Source organism: Oncorhynchus nerka, linkage group LG8 (genome assembly GCF_034236695.1).
Source record: "Oncorhynchus nerka isolate Pitt River linkage group LG8, Oner_Uvic_2.0, whole genome shotgun sequence".
In the NCBI taxonomy this organism is placed as follows: Eukaryota; Metazoa; Chordata; class Actinopteri; order Salmoniformes; family Salmonidae; genus Oncorhynchus; species Oncorhynchus nerka.
In genome coordinates, this window is record NC_088403.1 from 25,437,322 (window position 1) to 25,453,964 (window position 16,643).

Genomic DNA, 16,643 nt, shown 5'->3' on the forward strand with positions numbered 1-16,643 from the left:
CTTCTCTCTCTGATTCACCTTCATTCTTCCTCCCTTCTCTCTCTGATTCACCTTCATTCTTCCTCCCTTCTCTCTCTGATTCACCTTCATTCTTCCTCCCTTCTCTCTCTGATTCACCTTCATTCTTCCTCCCTTCTCTCTCTGATTCACCTTGTTTCTTCCTCCCTTCTCTCTCTGATTCACCTTCATTCTTCCTCCATTCTCTCTCTGATTCACCTTCATTCTTCCTCCCTTCTCTCTCTGATTCACCTTCATTCTTCCTCCCTTCTCTCTCTGATTCACCTGATTTCTTCCTCCCTTCTCTCTCTGATTCACCTGGTTTCTTCCTCCCTTCTCTCTCTGATTCACCTGGATTCTTCCTCCCTTCTCTCTCTGATTCACCTTCATTCTTCCTCCCTTCTCTCTCTGATTCACCTTCATTCTTCCTCCCTTCTCTCTCTGATTCACCTGGTTTCTTCCTCCCTTCTCTCTCTGATTCACCTTCATTCTTCCTCCCTTCTCTCTCTGATTCACCTTCATTCTTCCTCCTTCTCTCTCTGATTCACCTTCATTCTTCCTCCTTCTCTCTCTGATTCACCTTCATTCTTCCTCCCTTCTCTCTCTGATTCACCTTCATTCTTCCTCCCTTCTCTCTCTGATTCACCTTGTTTCTTCCTCCCTTCTCTCTCTGATTCACCTTCATTCTTCCTCCATTCTCTCTCTGATTCACCTTCATTCTTCCTCCCTTCTCTCTCTGATTCACCTGGTTTCTTCCTCCTTCTCTCTCTGATTCACCTGGTTTCTTCCTCCCTTCTCTCTCTGATTCACCTTGTTTCTACCTCCCTTCTCTCTCTGATTCACCTGGTTTCTTCCTCCCTTCTCTCTCTGATTCACCTTCATTCTTCCTCCCTTCTCTCTCTGATTCACCTTCATTTTCCTCCTTCTCTCTCTGATTCACCTGCATTCCTCCTCCCTTCTCTCTCTGATTCACCTTCATTCTTCCTCCCTTTTCTCTCTGATTCACCTTCATTCTTCCTCCCTTCTCCCTCTGATTCACCTTCATTCTTCCTACCTTCTCTCTCTGATTCACCTTGTTTCTTCCTCCTTCTCTCTCTGATTCACCTGGTTTCTTCCTCCCTTCTCTCTCTGATTCACCTTCATTCTTCCTCCCTTCTCGCTCTGATTCACCTTGTTTCTTCCTCCCTTCTCACTCTGATTCACCTGGTTTCTTCCTCCCTTCTCTCTCTGATTCACCTTGTTTCTTCCTCCCTTCTCTCTCTGATTCACCTGGTTTCTTCCTCCCTTCTCTCTCTGATTCACCTTCATTCGTCCTCCCTTCTCTCTCTGATTCTCCTTGTTTCTTTCTCCCTTCTCGCTCTGATTCACCTTCATTCTTCCTCCCTTCTCTCTCTGATTCACCTTCATTCGTCCTCCCTTCTCTCTCTGATTCTCCTTGTTTCTTTCTCCCTTCTCTCTCTGATTCACCTTCATTCTTCCTCCCTTCTCGCTCTGATTCACCTTGTTTCTTCCTCCCTTCTCACTCTGATTCACCTGGTTTCTTCCTCCCTTCTCTCTCTGATTCACCTTGTTTCTTCCTCCCTTCTCTCTCTGATTCACCTGGTTTCTTCCTCCCTTCTCTCTCTGATTCACCTTCATTCGTCCTCCCTTCTCTCTCTGATTCTCCTTGTTTCTTTCTCCCTTCTCTCTCTGATTCACCTTCATTCTTCCTCCCTTCTCTCTCTGATTCGCCTTCATTCTTCCTCCCTTCTATCTCTGATTCGCCTTCATTCTTCCTCCCTTCTCTCTCTGATTCACCTTCATTCTTCCTCCCTTCTCTCTCTGATTCACCTGATTTCTTCCTCCCTTCTCTCTCTGATTCACCTGGTTTCTTCCTCCTTCTCTCTCTGATTCACCTGGTTTCTTCCTCCCTTCTCTCTCTGATTCACCTTCATTCTTCCTCCTTCTCTCTCTGATTCACCTTCATTCTTCCTCCTTCTCTCTCTGATTCACCTGGTTTCTTCCTCCCTTCTCTCTCTGATTCACCTTCATTCTTCCTCCCTTCTCTCTCTGATTCACCTTCATTCTTCCTCCCTTCTCTCTCTGATTCACCTTCATTCTTCCTCCTTCTCTCTCTGATTCACCTTCATTCTTCCTCCCTTCTCTCTCTGATTCACCTTCTTCCTCCTTCTCTCTCTGATTCACCTTCATTCTTCCTCCCTTCTCTCTCTGATTCACCTTGTTTCTTCCTCCCTTCTCTCTCTGATTCACCTTCATTCTTCCTCCATTCTCTCTCTGATTCACCTTCATTCTTCCTCCCTTCTCTCTCTGATTCACCTGGTTTCTTCCTCCCTCTCTCTGATTCACCTGGTTTCTTCCTCCCTTCTCTCTCTGATTCACCTTGTTTCTTCCTCCCTTCTCTCTCTGATTCACCTGGTTTCTTCCTCCTTCTCTCTCTGATTCACCTTCATTCTTCCTCCCTTCTCTCTCTGATTCACCTTCATTTTCCTCCCTTCTCTCTCTGATTCACCTGCATTCCTCCTCCCTTCTCTCTCTGATTCACCTTCATTCTTCCTCCTTTTCTCTCTGATTCACCTTCATTCTTCCTCCCTTCTCTCTCTGATTCACCTTCATTCTTCCTACCTTCTCTCTCTGATTCACCTTGTTTCTTCCTCCCTTCTCTCTCTGATTCACCTGGTTTCTTCCTCCCTTCTCTCTCTGATTCACCTTCATTCTTCCTCCTTCTCGCTCTGATTCACCTTGTTTCTTCCTCCCTTCTCACTCTGATTCACCTGGTTTCTTCCTCCTTCTCTCTCTGATTCACCTTGTTTCTTCCTCCTTCTCTCTCTGATTCACCTGGTTTCTTCCTCCCTTCTCTCTCTGATTCACCTTCATTCGTCCTCCCTTCTCTCTCTGATTCTCCTTGTTTCTTTCTCCCTTCTCGCTCTGATTCACCTTCATTCTTCCTCCTTCTCTCTCTGATTCACCTTCATTCGTCCTCCCTTCTCTCTCTGATTCTCCTTGTTTCTTTCTCCTTCTCTCTCTGATTCACCTTCATTCTTCCTCCCTTCTCTCTCTGATTCACCTTCATTCTTCCTCCCTTCTCTCTCTGATTCTCCTTGTTTCTTTCTCCTTCTCGCTCTGATTCACCTTCATTCTTCCTCCCTCTCTCTGATTCACCTGGTTTCTTCCTCCCTTCTCTCTCTGATTCACCTGGTTTCTTCCTCCCTTCTCTCTCTGATTCACCTTCATTCTTCCTCCCTTCTCTCTCTGATTCACCTTCATTCTTCCTCCCTTCTTCTCTGATTCACCCATTCTTCCTCCCTTCTCTCTCTGATTCACCTTCATTCTTCCTCCCTTCTCTCTCTGATTCACCTTCATTCTTCCTCCCTTCTCTCTCTGATTCACCTGGTTTCTTCCTCCCTTCTCTCTCTGATTCACCTTCATTCTTCCTCCTTCTCTCTCTGATTCTTCATTCTTCCTCCTTCTCTCTCTGATTCACCTTCATTCTTCCTCCCTTCTCTCTCTGATTCACCTTCATTCTTCCTCCCTTCTCTCTCTGATTCACCTTCATTCTTCCTCCTTCTCTCTCTGATTCACCTTCATTCTTCCTCCCTTCTCTCTCTGATTCACCTGGTTTCTTCCTCCCTTCTCTCTCTGATTCACCTTCATTCTTCCTCCCTTCTCGCTCTGATTCACCTTCATTCTTCCTCCCTTCTCTCTCTGATTCACCTTCATTCTTCCTCCCTTCTCTCTCTGATTCACCTGTTTCTTCCTCCCTTCTCTCTCTGATTCACCTTCATTCTTCCTCCCTTCTCTCTGATTCACCTTGTTTCTTCCTCCCTTCTCTCTCTGATTCACCTGGTTTCTTCCTCCCTTCTCTCTCTGATTCACCTTGTTTCTTCCTCCCTTCTCTCTCTGATTCACCTGGTTTCCTCCTCCTTCTCTCTCTGATTCACCTTCATTCGTCCTCCCTTCTCTCTCTGATTCTCCTTGTTTCTTTCTCCTTCTCGCTCTGATTCACCTTCATTCTTCCTCCCTTCTCTCTCTGATTCACCTTCATTCTTCCTCCCTTCTCTCTCTGATTCACCTTCATTCTTCCTCCCTTCTCTCTCTGATTCACCTGGTTTCTTCCTCCTTCTCTCTCTGATTCACCTGGTTTCTTCCTCCTTCTCTCTCTGATTCACCTTCATTCTTCCTCCTTCTCTCTCTGATTCACCTTCATTCTTCCTCCCTTCTCTCTCTGATTCACCTTCATTCTTCCTCCCTTCTCTCTCTGATTCACCTGGTTTCTTCCTCCCTTCTCTCTCTGATTCACCTTCATTCTTCCTCCCTTCTCTCTCTGATTCACCTTCATTCTTCCTCCCTTCTCGCTCTGATTCACCTTGTTTCTTCCTCCCTTCTCACTCTGATTCACCTGGTTTCTTCCTCCCTTCTCTCTCTGATTCACCTTGTTTCTTCCTCCCTTCTCTCTCTGATTCACCTGGTTTCTTCCTCCCTTCTCTCTCTGATTCACCTTCATTCGTCCCCCCTTCTCTCTCTGATTCTCCTTGTTTCTTTCTCCCTTCTCGCTCTGATTCACCTTCATTCTTCCTCCTTCTCTCTCTGATTCACCTTCATTCGTCCTCCCTTCTTCTCTGATTCTCCTTGTTTCTTTCTCCCTTCTCGCTCTGATTCACCTTCATTCTTCCTCCTTCTCTCTCTGATTCACCTTCGTCCTCCCTTTCTCTCTGATTCTCCTTGTTTCTTTCTCCTTCTCGCTCTGATTCACCTTCATTCTTCCTCCTTCTCTCTCTGATTCACCTGGTTTCTTCCTCCCTTCTCTCTCTGATTCACCTGGTTTCTTCCTCCCTTCTCTCTCTGATTCACCTTCATTCTTCCTCCCTTCTCTCTCTGATTCACCTTCATTCTTCCTCCCTTCTCTCTCTGATTCACCTTCATTCTTCCTCCTTCTCTCTCTGATTCACCTTCATTCTTCCTCCCTTCTCTCTCTGATTCACCTTCATTCTTCCTCCCTTCTCTCTCTGATTCACCTGGTTTCTTCCTCCCTTCTCTCTCTGATTCACCTTCATTCTTCCTCCCTTCTCTCTCTGATTCACCTTCATTCTTCCTCCCTTCTCTCTCTGATTCACCTTCATTCTTCCTCCCTTCTCTCTCTGATTCACCTTCATTCTTCCTCCCTTCTCTCTCTGATTCACCTTCATTCTTCCTCCCTTCTCTCTCTGATTCACCTTCATTCTTCCTCCTTCTCTCTCTGATTCACCTGGTTTCTTCCTCCCTTCTCTCTCTGATTCACCTTGTTTCTTCCTCCCTTCTCTCTCGGATTCACCTTGTTTCTTCCTCCCTTCTCTCTCTGATTCACCTTCATTCTTCCTCCTCTCTCTGATTCACCTTGTTTCTTCCTCCCTTCTCTCTCTGATTCACCTGGTTTCTTCCTCCCTTCTCTCTCTGATTCACCTTCATTCTTCCTCCTTCTCGCTCTGATTCACCTTCATTCTTCCTCCCTTCTCTCTCTGATTCACCTTCATTCTTCCTACCTTCTCTCTCTGATTCTGGTTTCTTCCTCCTTCTCTCTCTGATTCACCTGGTTTCTTCCTCCCTTCTCTCTCTGATTCACCTTCATTCTTCCTCCCTTCTCTCTCTGATTCACCTTGTTTCTTCCTCCTTCTCACTCTGATTCACCTGGTTTCTTCCTCCCTTCTCTCTCTGATTCACCTTGTTTCTTCCTCCTTCTCTCTCTGATTCACCTGGTTTCCTCCTCCCTTCTCTCTCTGATTCACCTTCATTCTTCCTCCCTTCTCTCTCTGATTCACCTTCATTCTTCCTCCCTTCTCTCTCTGATTCACCTTCATTCTTCCTCCCTTCTCTCTCTGATTCACCTTCATTCTTCCTCCCTTCTCTCTCTGATTCACCTTCATTCTTCCTCCCTTCTCTCTCTGATTCACCTGGTTTCTTCCTCCCTTCTCTCTCTGATTCACCTTCATTCTTCCTCGCTTCTCTCTCTGATTCACCTTCATTCTTCCTCCCTTCTCTCTCTGATTCACCTTCATTCTTCCTCCCTTCTCTCTCTGATTCACCTTCATTCTTCCTCCTTCTCTCTCTGATTCACCTGGTTTCTTCCTCCCTTCTCTCTCTGATTCACCTTCATTCTTCCTCCCTTCTCTCTCTGATTCACCTTCATTCTTCCTCCCTTCTCGCTCTGATTCACCTTGTTTCTTCCTCCTTCTCACTCTGATTCACCTGGTTTCTTCCTCCTTCTCTCTCTGATTCACCTTGTTTCTTCCTCCCTTCTCTCTCTGATTCACCTGGTTTCTTCCTCCCTTCTCTCTCTGATTCACCTTCATTCGTCCTCCTTCTCTCTCTGATTCTCCTTGTTTCTTTCTCCTTCTCGCTCTGATTCACCTTCATTCTTCCTCCCTTCTCTCTCTGATTCACCTTCATTCGTCCTCCTTCTCTCTCTGATTCTCCTTGTTTCTTTCTCCCTTCTCGCTCTGATTCACCTTCATTCTTCCTCCTTCTCTCTCTGATTCACCTTCATTCGTCCTCCCTTCTCTCTCTGATTCTCCTTGTTTCTTTCTCCCTTCTCGCTCTGATTCACCTTCATTCTTCCTCCCTTCTCTCTCTGATTCACCTGGTTTCTTCCTCCTTCTCTCTCTGATTAACCTGGTTTCTTCCTCCCTTCTCTCTCTGATTCACCTTCATTCTTCCTCCCTTCTCTCTCTGATTCACCTTCATTCTTCCTCCTTCTCTCTCTGATTCACCTTCATTCTTCCTCCCTTCTCTCTCTGATTCACCTTCATTCTTCCTCCTTCTCTCTCTGATTCACCTTCATTCTTCCTCCTTCTCTCTCTGATTCACCTGGTTTCTTCCTCCCTTCTCTCTCTGATTCACCTTCATTCTTCCTCGCTTCTCTCTCTGATTCACCTTCATTCTTCCTCCCTTCTCTCTCTGATTCACCTTCATTCTTCCTCCCTTCTCTCTCTGATTCACCTTCATTCTTCCTCCCTTCTCTCTCTGATTCACCTTCATTCTTCCTCCCTTCTCTCTCTGATTCACCTTCATTCTTCCTCCCTTCTCTCTCTGATTCACCTGGTTTCTTCCTCCCTTCTCTCTCTGATTCACCTTGTTTCTTCCTCCCTTCTCTCTCGGATTCACCTTGTTTCTTCCTCCCTTCTCTCTCTGATTCACCTTCATTCTTCCTCCTCTCTCTGATTCACCTTGTTTCTTCCTCCCTTCTCTCTCTGATTCACCTGGTTTCTTCCTCCCTTCTCTCTCTGATTCACCTTCATTCTTCCTCCCTTCTCGCTCTGATTCACCTTCATTCTTCCTCCCTTCTCTCTCTGATTCACCTTCATTCTTCCTACCTTCTCTCTCTGATTCACCTGGTTTCTTCCTCCCTTCTCTCTCTGATTCACCTGGTTTCTTCCTCCCTTCTCTCTCTGATTCACCTTCATTCTTCCTCCCTTCTCACTCTGATTCACCTTGTTTCTTCCTCCCTTCTCACTCTGATTCACCTGGTTTCTTCCTCCCTTCTCTCTCTGATTCACCTTGTTTCTTCCTCCCTTCTCTCTCTGATTCACCTGGTTTCCTCCTCCCTTCTCTCTCTGATTCACCTTCATTCGTCCTCCCTTCTCTCTCTGATTCTCCTTGTTTCTTTCTCCCTTCTCGCTCTGATTCACCTTCATTCTTCCTCCCTTCTCTCTCTGATTCACCTTCATTCTTCCTCCCTTCTCTCTCTGATTCACCTTCATTCTTCCTCCCTTCTCTCTCTGATTCACCTGGTTTCTTCCTCCCTTCTCTCTCTGATTCACCTGGTTTCTTCCTCCCTTCTCTCTCTGATTAACCTGGTTTCTTCCTCCCTTCTCTCTCTGATTCACCTTCATTCTTCCTCCCTTCTCTCTCTGATTCACCTTCATTCTTCCTCCTTCTCTCTCTGATTCACCTTCATTCTTCCTCCCTTCTCTCTCTGATTCACCTGGTTTCTTCCTCCCTTCTCTCTCTGATTCACCTTCATTCTTCCCTTCTCTCTCTGATTCACCTTCATTCTTCCTCCCTTCTCTCTCTGATTCACCTTCATTCTTCCTCCCTTCTCTCTCTGATTCACCTTCATTCTTCCTCCCTTCTCTCTCTGATTCACCTTCATTCTTCCTCCTTCTCTCTCTGATTCACCTTCATTCTTCCTCCTTCTCTCTCTGATTCACCTGGTTTCTTCCTCCCTTCTCTCTCTGATTCACCTTGTTTCTTCCTCCCTTCTCTCTCGGATTCACCTTGTTTCTTCCTCCCTTCTCTCTCTGATTCACCTTCATTCTTCCTCCTCTCTCTGATTCACCTTGTTTCTTCCTCCCTTCTCTCTCTGATTCACCTGGTTTCTTCCTCCCTTCTCTCTCTGATTCACCTTCATTCTTCCTCCCTTCTCGCTCTGATTCACCTTCATTCTTCCTCCCTTCTCTCTCTGATTCACCTTCATTCTTCCTACCTTCTCTCTCTGATTCACCTGGTTTCTTCCTCCCTTCTCTCTCTGATTCACCTGGTTTCTTCCTCCCTTCTCTCTCTGATTCACCTTCATTCTTCCTCCCTTCTCTCTCTGATTCACCTTGTTTCTTCCTCCTTCTCTCTCTGATTCACCTGGTTTCTTCCTCCTTCTCTCTCTGATTCACCTTGTTTCTTCCTCCCTTCTCTCTCTGATTCACCTGGTTTCCTCCTCCCTTCTCTCTCTGATTCACCTTCATTCGTCCTCCCTTCTCTCTCTGATTCTCCTTGTTTCTTTCTCCCTTCTCGCTCTGATTCACCTTCATTCTTCCTCCCTTCTCTCTCTGATTCACCTTCATTCTTCCTCCCTTCTCTCTCTGATTCACCTTCATTCTTCCTCCTTCTCTCTCTGATTCACCTGGTTTCTTCCTCCCTTCTCTCTCTGATTCACCTGGTTTCTTCCTCCCTTCTCTCTCTGATTCACCTTCATTCTTCCTCCCTTCTCTCTCTGATTCACCTTCATTCTTCCTCCCTTCTCTCTCTGATTCACCTTCATTCTTCCTCCCTTCTCTCTCTGATTCACCTTCATTCTTCCTCCTTCTCTCTCTGATTCACCTGGTTTCTTCCTCCCTTCTCTCTCTGATTCACCTTCATTCTTCCTCCTTCTCTCTCTGATTCACCTTCATTCTTCCTCCCTTCTCTCTCTGATTCACCTTCATTCTTCCTCCCTTCTCTCTCTGATTCACCTTCATTCTTCCTCCCTTCTCTCTCTGATTCACCTGGTTTCTTCCTCCCTTCTCTCTCTGATTCACCTTCATTCTTCCTCCCTTCTCTCTCTGATTCGCCTTCATTCTTCCTCCCTTCTCTCTCTGATTCAACTTCATTCTTCCTCCCTTCTCTCTCTGATTCACCTTCATTCTTCCTCCCTTCTCTCTCTGATTCACCTGATTTCTTCCTCCCTTCTCTCTCTGATTCACCTGGTTTCTTCCTCACTTCTCTCTCTGATTCACCTTCATTCTTCCTCCCTTCTCTCTCTGATTCACCTTCATTCTTCCTCCCTTCTCTCTCTGATTCACCTTCATTCTTCCTCCCTTCTCTCTCTGATTCACCTTCATTCCTCCTCCCTTCTCTCTCGGATTCACCTTCATTCTTCCTCCCTTTTCTCTCTGATTCACCTTCATTCTTCCTCCCTTCTCTCTCTGATTCACCTTCATTCTTCCTACCTTCTCTCTCTTATTCACCTTGTTTCTTCCTCCCTTCTCTCTCTGATTCACCTGGTTTCTTCCTCCCTTCTCTCTCTGATTCACCTTCATTCTTCCTCCCTTCTCTCTCTGATTCACCTGGTTTCTTCCTCCCTTCTCTCTCTGATTCACCTTGTTTCTACCTCCCTTCTCTCTCTGATTCACCTGGTTTCTTCCTCCCTTCTCTCTCTGATTCACCTTCATTCTTCCTCCCTTCTCTCTCTGATTCACCTTCATTCTTCCTCCCTTCTCTCTCTGATTCACCTTCATTCTTCCTCCCTTTTCTCTCTGATTCACCTTCATTCTTCCTCCCTTCTCTCTCTGATTCACCTTGTTTCTTCCTCCCTTCTCTCTCTGATTCACCTGGTTTCCTCCTCCCTTCTCTCTCTTATTCACCTACATTCGTCCTCCCTTCTCTCTCTGATTCTCCTTGTTTCTTTCTCCCTTCTCGCTCTGATTCACCTTCATTCTTCCTCCCTTCTCTCTCTGATTCACCTTCATTCTTCCTCCCTTCTCTCTCTGATTCACCTTCATTCTTCCTACCTTCTCTCTCTGATTCACCTGGTTTCTTCCTCCCTTCTCTCTCTGATTCACCTGGTTTCTTCCTCCCTTCTCTCTCTGATTCACCTTCATTCTTCCTCCCTTCTCACTCTGATTCACCTTGTTTCTTCCTCCCTTCTCACTCTGATTCACCTGGTTTCTTCCTCCCTTCTCTCTCTGATTCACCTTGTTTCTTCCTCCCTTCTCTCTCTGATTCACCTGGTTTCCTCCTCCCTTCTCTCTCTGATTCACCTTCATTCGTCCTCCCTTCTCTCTCTGATTCTCCTTGTTTCTTTCTCCCTTCTCGCTCTGATTCACCTTCATTCTTCCTCCCTTCTCTCTCTGATTCACCTTCATTCTTCCTCCCTTCTCTCTCTGATTCACCTTCATTCTTCCTCCCTTCTCTCTCTGATTCACCTGGTTTCTTCCTCCCTTCTCTCTCTGATTCACCTGGTTTCTTCCTCCCTTCTCTCTCTGATTCACCTTCATTCTTCCTCCCTTCTCTCTCTGATTCACCTTCATTCTTCCTCCCTTCTCTCTCTGATTCACCTTCATTCTTCCTCCCTTCTCTCTCTGATTCACCTTCATTCTTCCTCCTTCTCTCTCTGATTCACCTGGTTTCTTCCTCCCTTCTCTCTCTGATTCACCTTCATTCTTCCTCCCTTCTCTCTCTGATTCACCTTCATTCTTCCTCCCTTCTCTCTCTGATTCACCTTCATTCTTCCTCCCTTCTCTCTCTGATTCACCTTCATTCTTCCTCCTTCTCTCTCTGATTCACCTGGTTTCTTCCTCCCTTCTCTCTCTGATTCACCTTCATTCTTCCTCCTTCTCTCTCTGATTCGCCTTCATTCTTCCTCCTTCTCTCTCTGATTCAACTTCATTCTTCCTCCCTTCTCTCTCTGATTCACCTTCATTCTTCCTCCCTTCTCTCTCTGATTCACCTGATTTCTTCCTCCCTTCTCTCTCTGATTCACCTGGTTTCTTCCTCACTTCTCTCTCTGATTCACCTTCATTCTTCCTCCTTCTCTCTCTGATTCACCTTCATTCTTCCTCCCTTCTCTCTCTGATTCACCTTCATTCTTCCTCCTTCTCTCTCTGATTCACCTTCATTCCTCCTCCTTCTCTCTCGGATTCACCTTCATTCTTCCTCCCTTTTCTCTCTGATTCACCTTCATTCTTCCTCCCTTCTCTCTCTGATTCACCTTCATTCTTCCTACCTTCTCTCTCTTATTCACCTTGTTTCTTCCTCCCTTCTCTCTCTGATTCACCTGGTTTCTTCCTCCCTTCTCTCTCTGATTCACCTTCATTCTTCCTCCCTTCTCTCTCTGATTCACCTGGTTTCTTCCTCCCTTCTCTCTCTGATTCACCTTGTTTCTACCTCCCTTCTCTCTCTGATTCACCTGGTTTCTTCCTCCCTTCTCTCTCTGATTCACCTTCATTCTTCCTACCTTCTCTCTCTTATTCACCTTGTTTCTTCCTCCCTTCTCTCTCTGATTCACCTGGTTTCTTCCTCCCTTCTCTCTCTGATTCACCTTCATTCTTCCTCCCTTCTCTCTCTGATTCACCTTCATTCTTCCTCCTTTTCTCTCTCTGATTCACCTTCATTCTTCCTCCTTCTCTCTCTGATTCACCTTGTTTCTTCCTCCTTCTCTCTCTGATTCACCTGGTTTCCTCCTCCCTTCTCTCTCTTATTCACCTTCATTCGTCCTCCCTTCTCTCTCTGATTCTCCTTGTTTCTTTCTCCCTTCTCGCTCTGATTCACCTTCATTCTTCCTCCCTTCTCTCTCTGATTCACCTTCATTCTTCCTCCCTTCTCTCTCTGATTCACCTTCATTCTTCCTACCTTCTCTCTCTGATTCACCTGGTTTCTTCCTCCCTTCTCTCTCTGATTCACCTGGTTTATTCCTCCCTTCTCTCTCTGATTCACCTTCATTCTTCCTCCCTTCTCACTCTGATTCACCTGGTTTCTTCCTCCCTTCTCTCTCTGATTCACCTTGTTTCTTCCTCCCTTCTCTCTCTGATTCACCTGGTTTCCTCCTCCCTTCTCTCTCTGATTCACCTTCATTCGTCCTCCCTTCTCTCTCTGATTCTCCTTGTTTCTTTCTCCCTTCTCGCTCTGATTCACCTTCATTCTTCCTCCCTTCTCTCTCTGATTCACCTTCATTCTTCCTCCCTTCTCTCTCTGATTCACCTTCATTCTTCCTCCCTTCTCTCTCTGATTCACCTGGTTTCTTCCTCCCTTTCTCTCTCTGATTCACCTGGTTTCTTCCTCCTTCTCTCTCTGATTCACCTTCATTCTTCCTCCTTCTCTCTCTGATTCACCTTCATTCTTCCTCCCTTCTCTCTCTGATTCACCTTCATTCTTCCTCCCTTCTCTCTCTGATTCACCTTCATTCTTCCTCCCTTCTCTCTCTGATTCACCTGGTTTCTTCCTCCCTTCTCTCTCTGATTCACCTTCATTCTTCCTCCCTTCTCTCTCTGATTCACCTTCATTCTTCCTCCCTTCTCTCTCTGATTCACCTTCATTCTTCCTCCCTTCTCTCTCTGATTCGCCTTCATTCTTCCTCCCTTCTCTCTCTGATTCAACTTCATTCTTCCTCCCTTCTCTCTCTGATTCACCTTCATTCTTCCTCCCTTCTCTCTCTGATTCACCTGATTTCTTCCTCCCTTCTCTCTCTGATTCACCTGGTTTCTTCCTCACTTCTCTCTCTGATTCACCTTCATTCTTCCTCCCTTCTCTCTCTGATTCACCTTCATTCTTCCTCCCTTCTCTCTCTGATTCACCTGGTTTCTTCCTCCCTTCTCTCTCTGATTCACCTTCATTCTTCCTCCCTTCTCTCTCTGATTCACCTTCATTCTTCCTCCCTTCTCTCTCTGATTCACCTTCATTCCTCCTCCCTTCTCTCTCGGATTCACCTTCATTCTTCCTCCCTTTTCTCTCTGATTCACCTTCATTCTTCCTCCCTTCTCTCTCTGATTCACCTTCATTCTTCCTACCTTCTCTCTCTTATTCACCTTGTTTCTTCCTCCCTTCTCTCTCTGATTCACCTGGTTTCTTCCTCCCTTCTCTCTCTGATTCACCTTCATTCTTCCTCCTTCTCTCTCTGATTCACCTGGTTTCTTCCTCCCTTCTCTCTCTGATTCACCTTGTTTCTACCTCCTTCTCTCTCTGATTCACCTGGTTTCTTCCTCCCTTCTCTCTCTGATTCACCTTCATTCTTCCTCCCTTCTCTCTCTGATTCACCTTCATTCTTCCTCCCTTCTCTCTCTGATTCACCTTCATTCTTCCTCCCTTTTCTCTCTGATTCACCTTCATTCTTCCTCCCTTCTCTCTCTGATTCACCTTCATTCTTCCTACCTTCTCTCTCTTATTCACCTTGTTTCTTCCTCCCTTCTCTCTCTGATTCACCTGGTTTCTTCCTCCCTTCTCTCTCTGATTCACCTTCAATCTTCCTCCCTTCTCGCTCTGATTCACCTTGTTTCTTCCTCCCTTCTCACTCTGATTCACCTGGTTTCTTCCTCCCTTCTCTCTCTGATTCACTTTGTTTCTTCCTCCCTTCTCTCTCTGATTCACCTGGTTTCTTCCTCCCTTCTCTCTCTGATTCACCTTCATTCGTCCTCCCTTCTCTCTCTGATTCTCCTTGTTTCTTTCTCCCTTCTCTCTCTGATTCACCTTCATTCTTCCTCCCTTCTCTCTCTGATTCACCTTCATTCTTCCTCCCTTCTCTCTCTGATTCACCTTCATTCTTCCTCCCTTCTCTCTGATTCACCTGGTTTCTTCCTCCCTTCTCTCTCTGATTCACCTGGTTTCTTCCTCCCTTCTCTCTCTGATTCACCTTCATTCTTCCACCCTTCTCTCTCTGATTCACCTTCAGTCTTCCTCCTTCTCTCTCTGATTCACCTTCATTCTTCCCCCTTCTCTCTCTGATTCACCTTCATTTTCCTCCCTTCTCTCTCTGATTCACCTTGTTTCTTCCTCCCTTCTCTCTCTGATTCACCTGGTTTCTTCCTCCCTTCTCTCTGATTCACCTTCATTCTTCCTCCCTTCTCTCTCTGATTCACCTTCATTCTTCCTCCCTTCTCTCTCTGATTCACCTTCATTCCTCCTCCCTTCTCTCTCTGATTCACCTTCATTCTTCCTCCTTTTCTCTCTGATTCACCTTCATTCTTCCTCCCTTCTCTCTCTGATTCACCTTCATTCTTCCTACCTTCTCTCTCTTATTCACCTTGTTTCTTCCTCCTTCTCTCTCTGATTCACCTGGTTTCTTCCTCCTTCTCTCTCTGATTCACCTTCATTCTTCCTCCTTCTCGCTCTGATTCACCTTGTTTCTTCCTCCCTTCTCACTCTGATTCACCTGGTTTCTTCCTCCCTTCTCTCTCTGATTCACCTTGTTTCTTCCTCCCTTCTCTCTCTGATTCACCTGGTTTCTTCCTCCCTTCTCTCTCTGATTCACCTTCATTCGTCCTCCCTTCTCTCTCTGATTCACCTTGTTTCTACCTCCCTTCTCTCTCTGATTCACCTTCATTCCTCCTCCCTTCTCTCTCTGATTCACCTTCATTCTTCCTCCCTTCTCTCTCTGATTCACCTTCATTCTTCCTCCCTTCTCTCTCTGATTCACCTTCATTCGTCCTCCCTTCTCTCTCTGATTCTCCTTGTTTCTTTCTCCCTTCTCGCTCTGATTCACCTTCATTCTTCCTCCCTTCTCTCTCTGATTCACCTTCATTCGTCCTCCCTTCTCTCTCTGATTCTCCTTGTTTCTTTCTCCCTTCTCGCTCTGATTCACCTTCATTCTTCCTCCCTTCTCTCTCTGATTCACCTTCATTCGTCCTCCCTTCTCTCTCTGATTCTCCTTGTTTCTTTCTCCCTTCTCGCTCTGATTCACCTTCATTCTTCCTCCCTTCTCTCTCTGATTCACCTGGTTTCTTCCTCCCTTCTCTCTCTGATTCACCTGGTTTCTTCCTCCCTTCTCTCTCTGATTCACCTTCATTCTTCCTCCCTTCTCTCTCTGATTCACCTTCATTCTTCCTCCCTTCTCTCTCTGATTCACCTTCATTCTTCCTCCCTTCTCTCTCTGATTCACCTTCATTCTTCCTCCTTCTCTCTCTGATTCACCTTCATTCTTCCTCCCTTCTCTCTCTGATTCACCTGGTTTCTTCCTCCCTTCTCTCTCTGATTCACCTTCATTCTTCCTCCTTCTCTCTCTGATTCACCTTCATTCTTCCTCCCTTCTCTCTCTGATTCACCTTCATTCTTCCTCCTTCTCTCTCTGATTCACCTTCATTCTTCCTCCTTCTCTCTCTGATTCACCTTCATTCTTCCTCCTTCTCTCTCTGATTCACCTTCATTCTTCCTCCCTTCTCTCTCTGATTCACCTGGTTTCTTCCTCCTTCTCTCTCTGATTCACCTTGTTTCTTCCTCCCTTCTCTCTCGGATTCACCTTGTTTCTTCCTCCCTTCTCTCTCTGATTCACCTTCATTCTTCCTCCTCTCTCTGATTCACCTTGTTTCTTCCTCCTTCTCTCTCTGATTCACCTGGGTTTCTTCCTCCCTTCTCTCTCTGATTCACCTTCATTCTTCCTCCCTTCTCGCTCTGATTCACCTTCATTCTTCCTCCCTTCTCTCTCTGATTCACCTTCATTCTTCCTACCTTCTCTCTCTGATTCACCTGGTTTCTTCCTCCCTCCTCTCTCTGATTCACCTGGTTTCTTCCTCCCTTCTCTCTCTGATTCACCTTCATTCTTCCTCCCTTCTCGCTCTGATTCACCTTGTTTCTTCCTCCTTCTCACTCTGATTCACCTGGTTTCTTCCTCCTTCTCTCTCTGATTCACCTTGTTTCTTCCTCCCTTCTCTCTCTGATTCACCTGGTTTCTTCCTCCCTTCTCTCTCTGATTCACCTTCATTCGTCCTCCTTCTCTCTCTGATTCTCCTTGTTTCTTTCTCCCTTCTCGCTCTGATTCACCTTCATTCTTCCTCCCTTCTCTCTCTGATTCACCTTCATTCTTCCCCCTTCTCTCTCTGATTCACCTTCATTCTTCCTCCTTCTCTCTCTGATTCACCTGGTTTCTTCCTCCTTCTCTCTCTGATTCACCTGGTTTCTTCCTCCCTTCTCTCTCTGATTCACCTTGTATCTTCCTCCCTTCTCTCTCTGATTCACCTTCATTCTTCCTCCCTTCTCGCTCTGATTCACCTTCATTCTTCCTCCCTTCTCTCTCTGATTCACCTGGTTTCTTCCTCCCTTCTCTCTCTGATTCACCTGGTTTCTTCCTCCCTTCTCTCTCTGATTCACCTTCATTCTTCCTCCCTTCTCGCTCTGATTCACCTGGTTTCTTCCTCCCTTCTCTCTCTGATTCACCTTCATTCGTCCTCCCTTCTCTCTCTGATTCTCCTTGTTTCTTTCTCCTTCTCGCTCTGATTCAC

At 46.0% G+C, this 16,643-nt stretch overlaps 1 protein-coding gene across 3 annotated transcripts in view; it reads right to left on the reverse strand.

Moving 5' to 3' along the window:
* Positions 1 to 16,643, reverse strand: part of syt1a (synaptotagmin Ia) — a 280,846-nt gene that overhangs the window by 123,574 nt on the left and 140,629 nt on the right. The gene's annotated exons all lie outside the window — the stretch shown is intronic.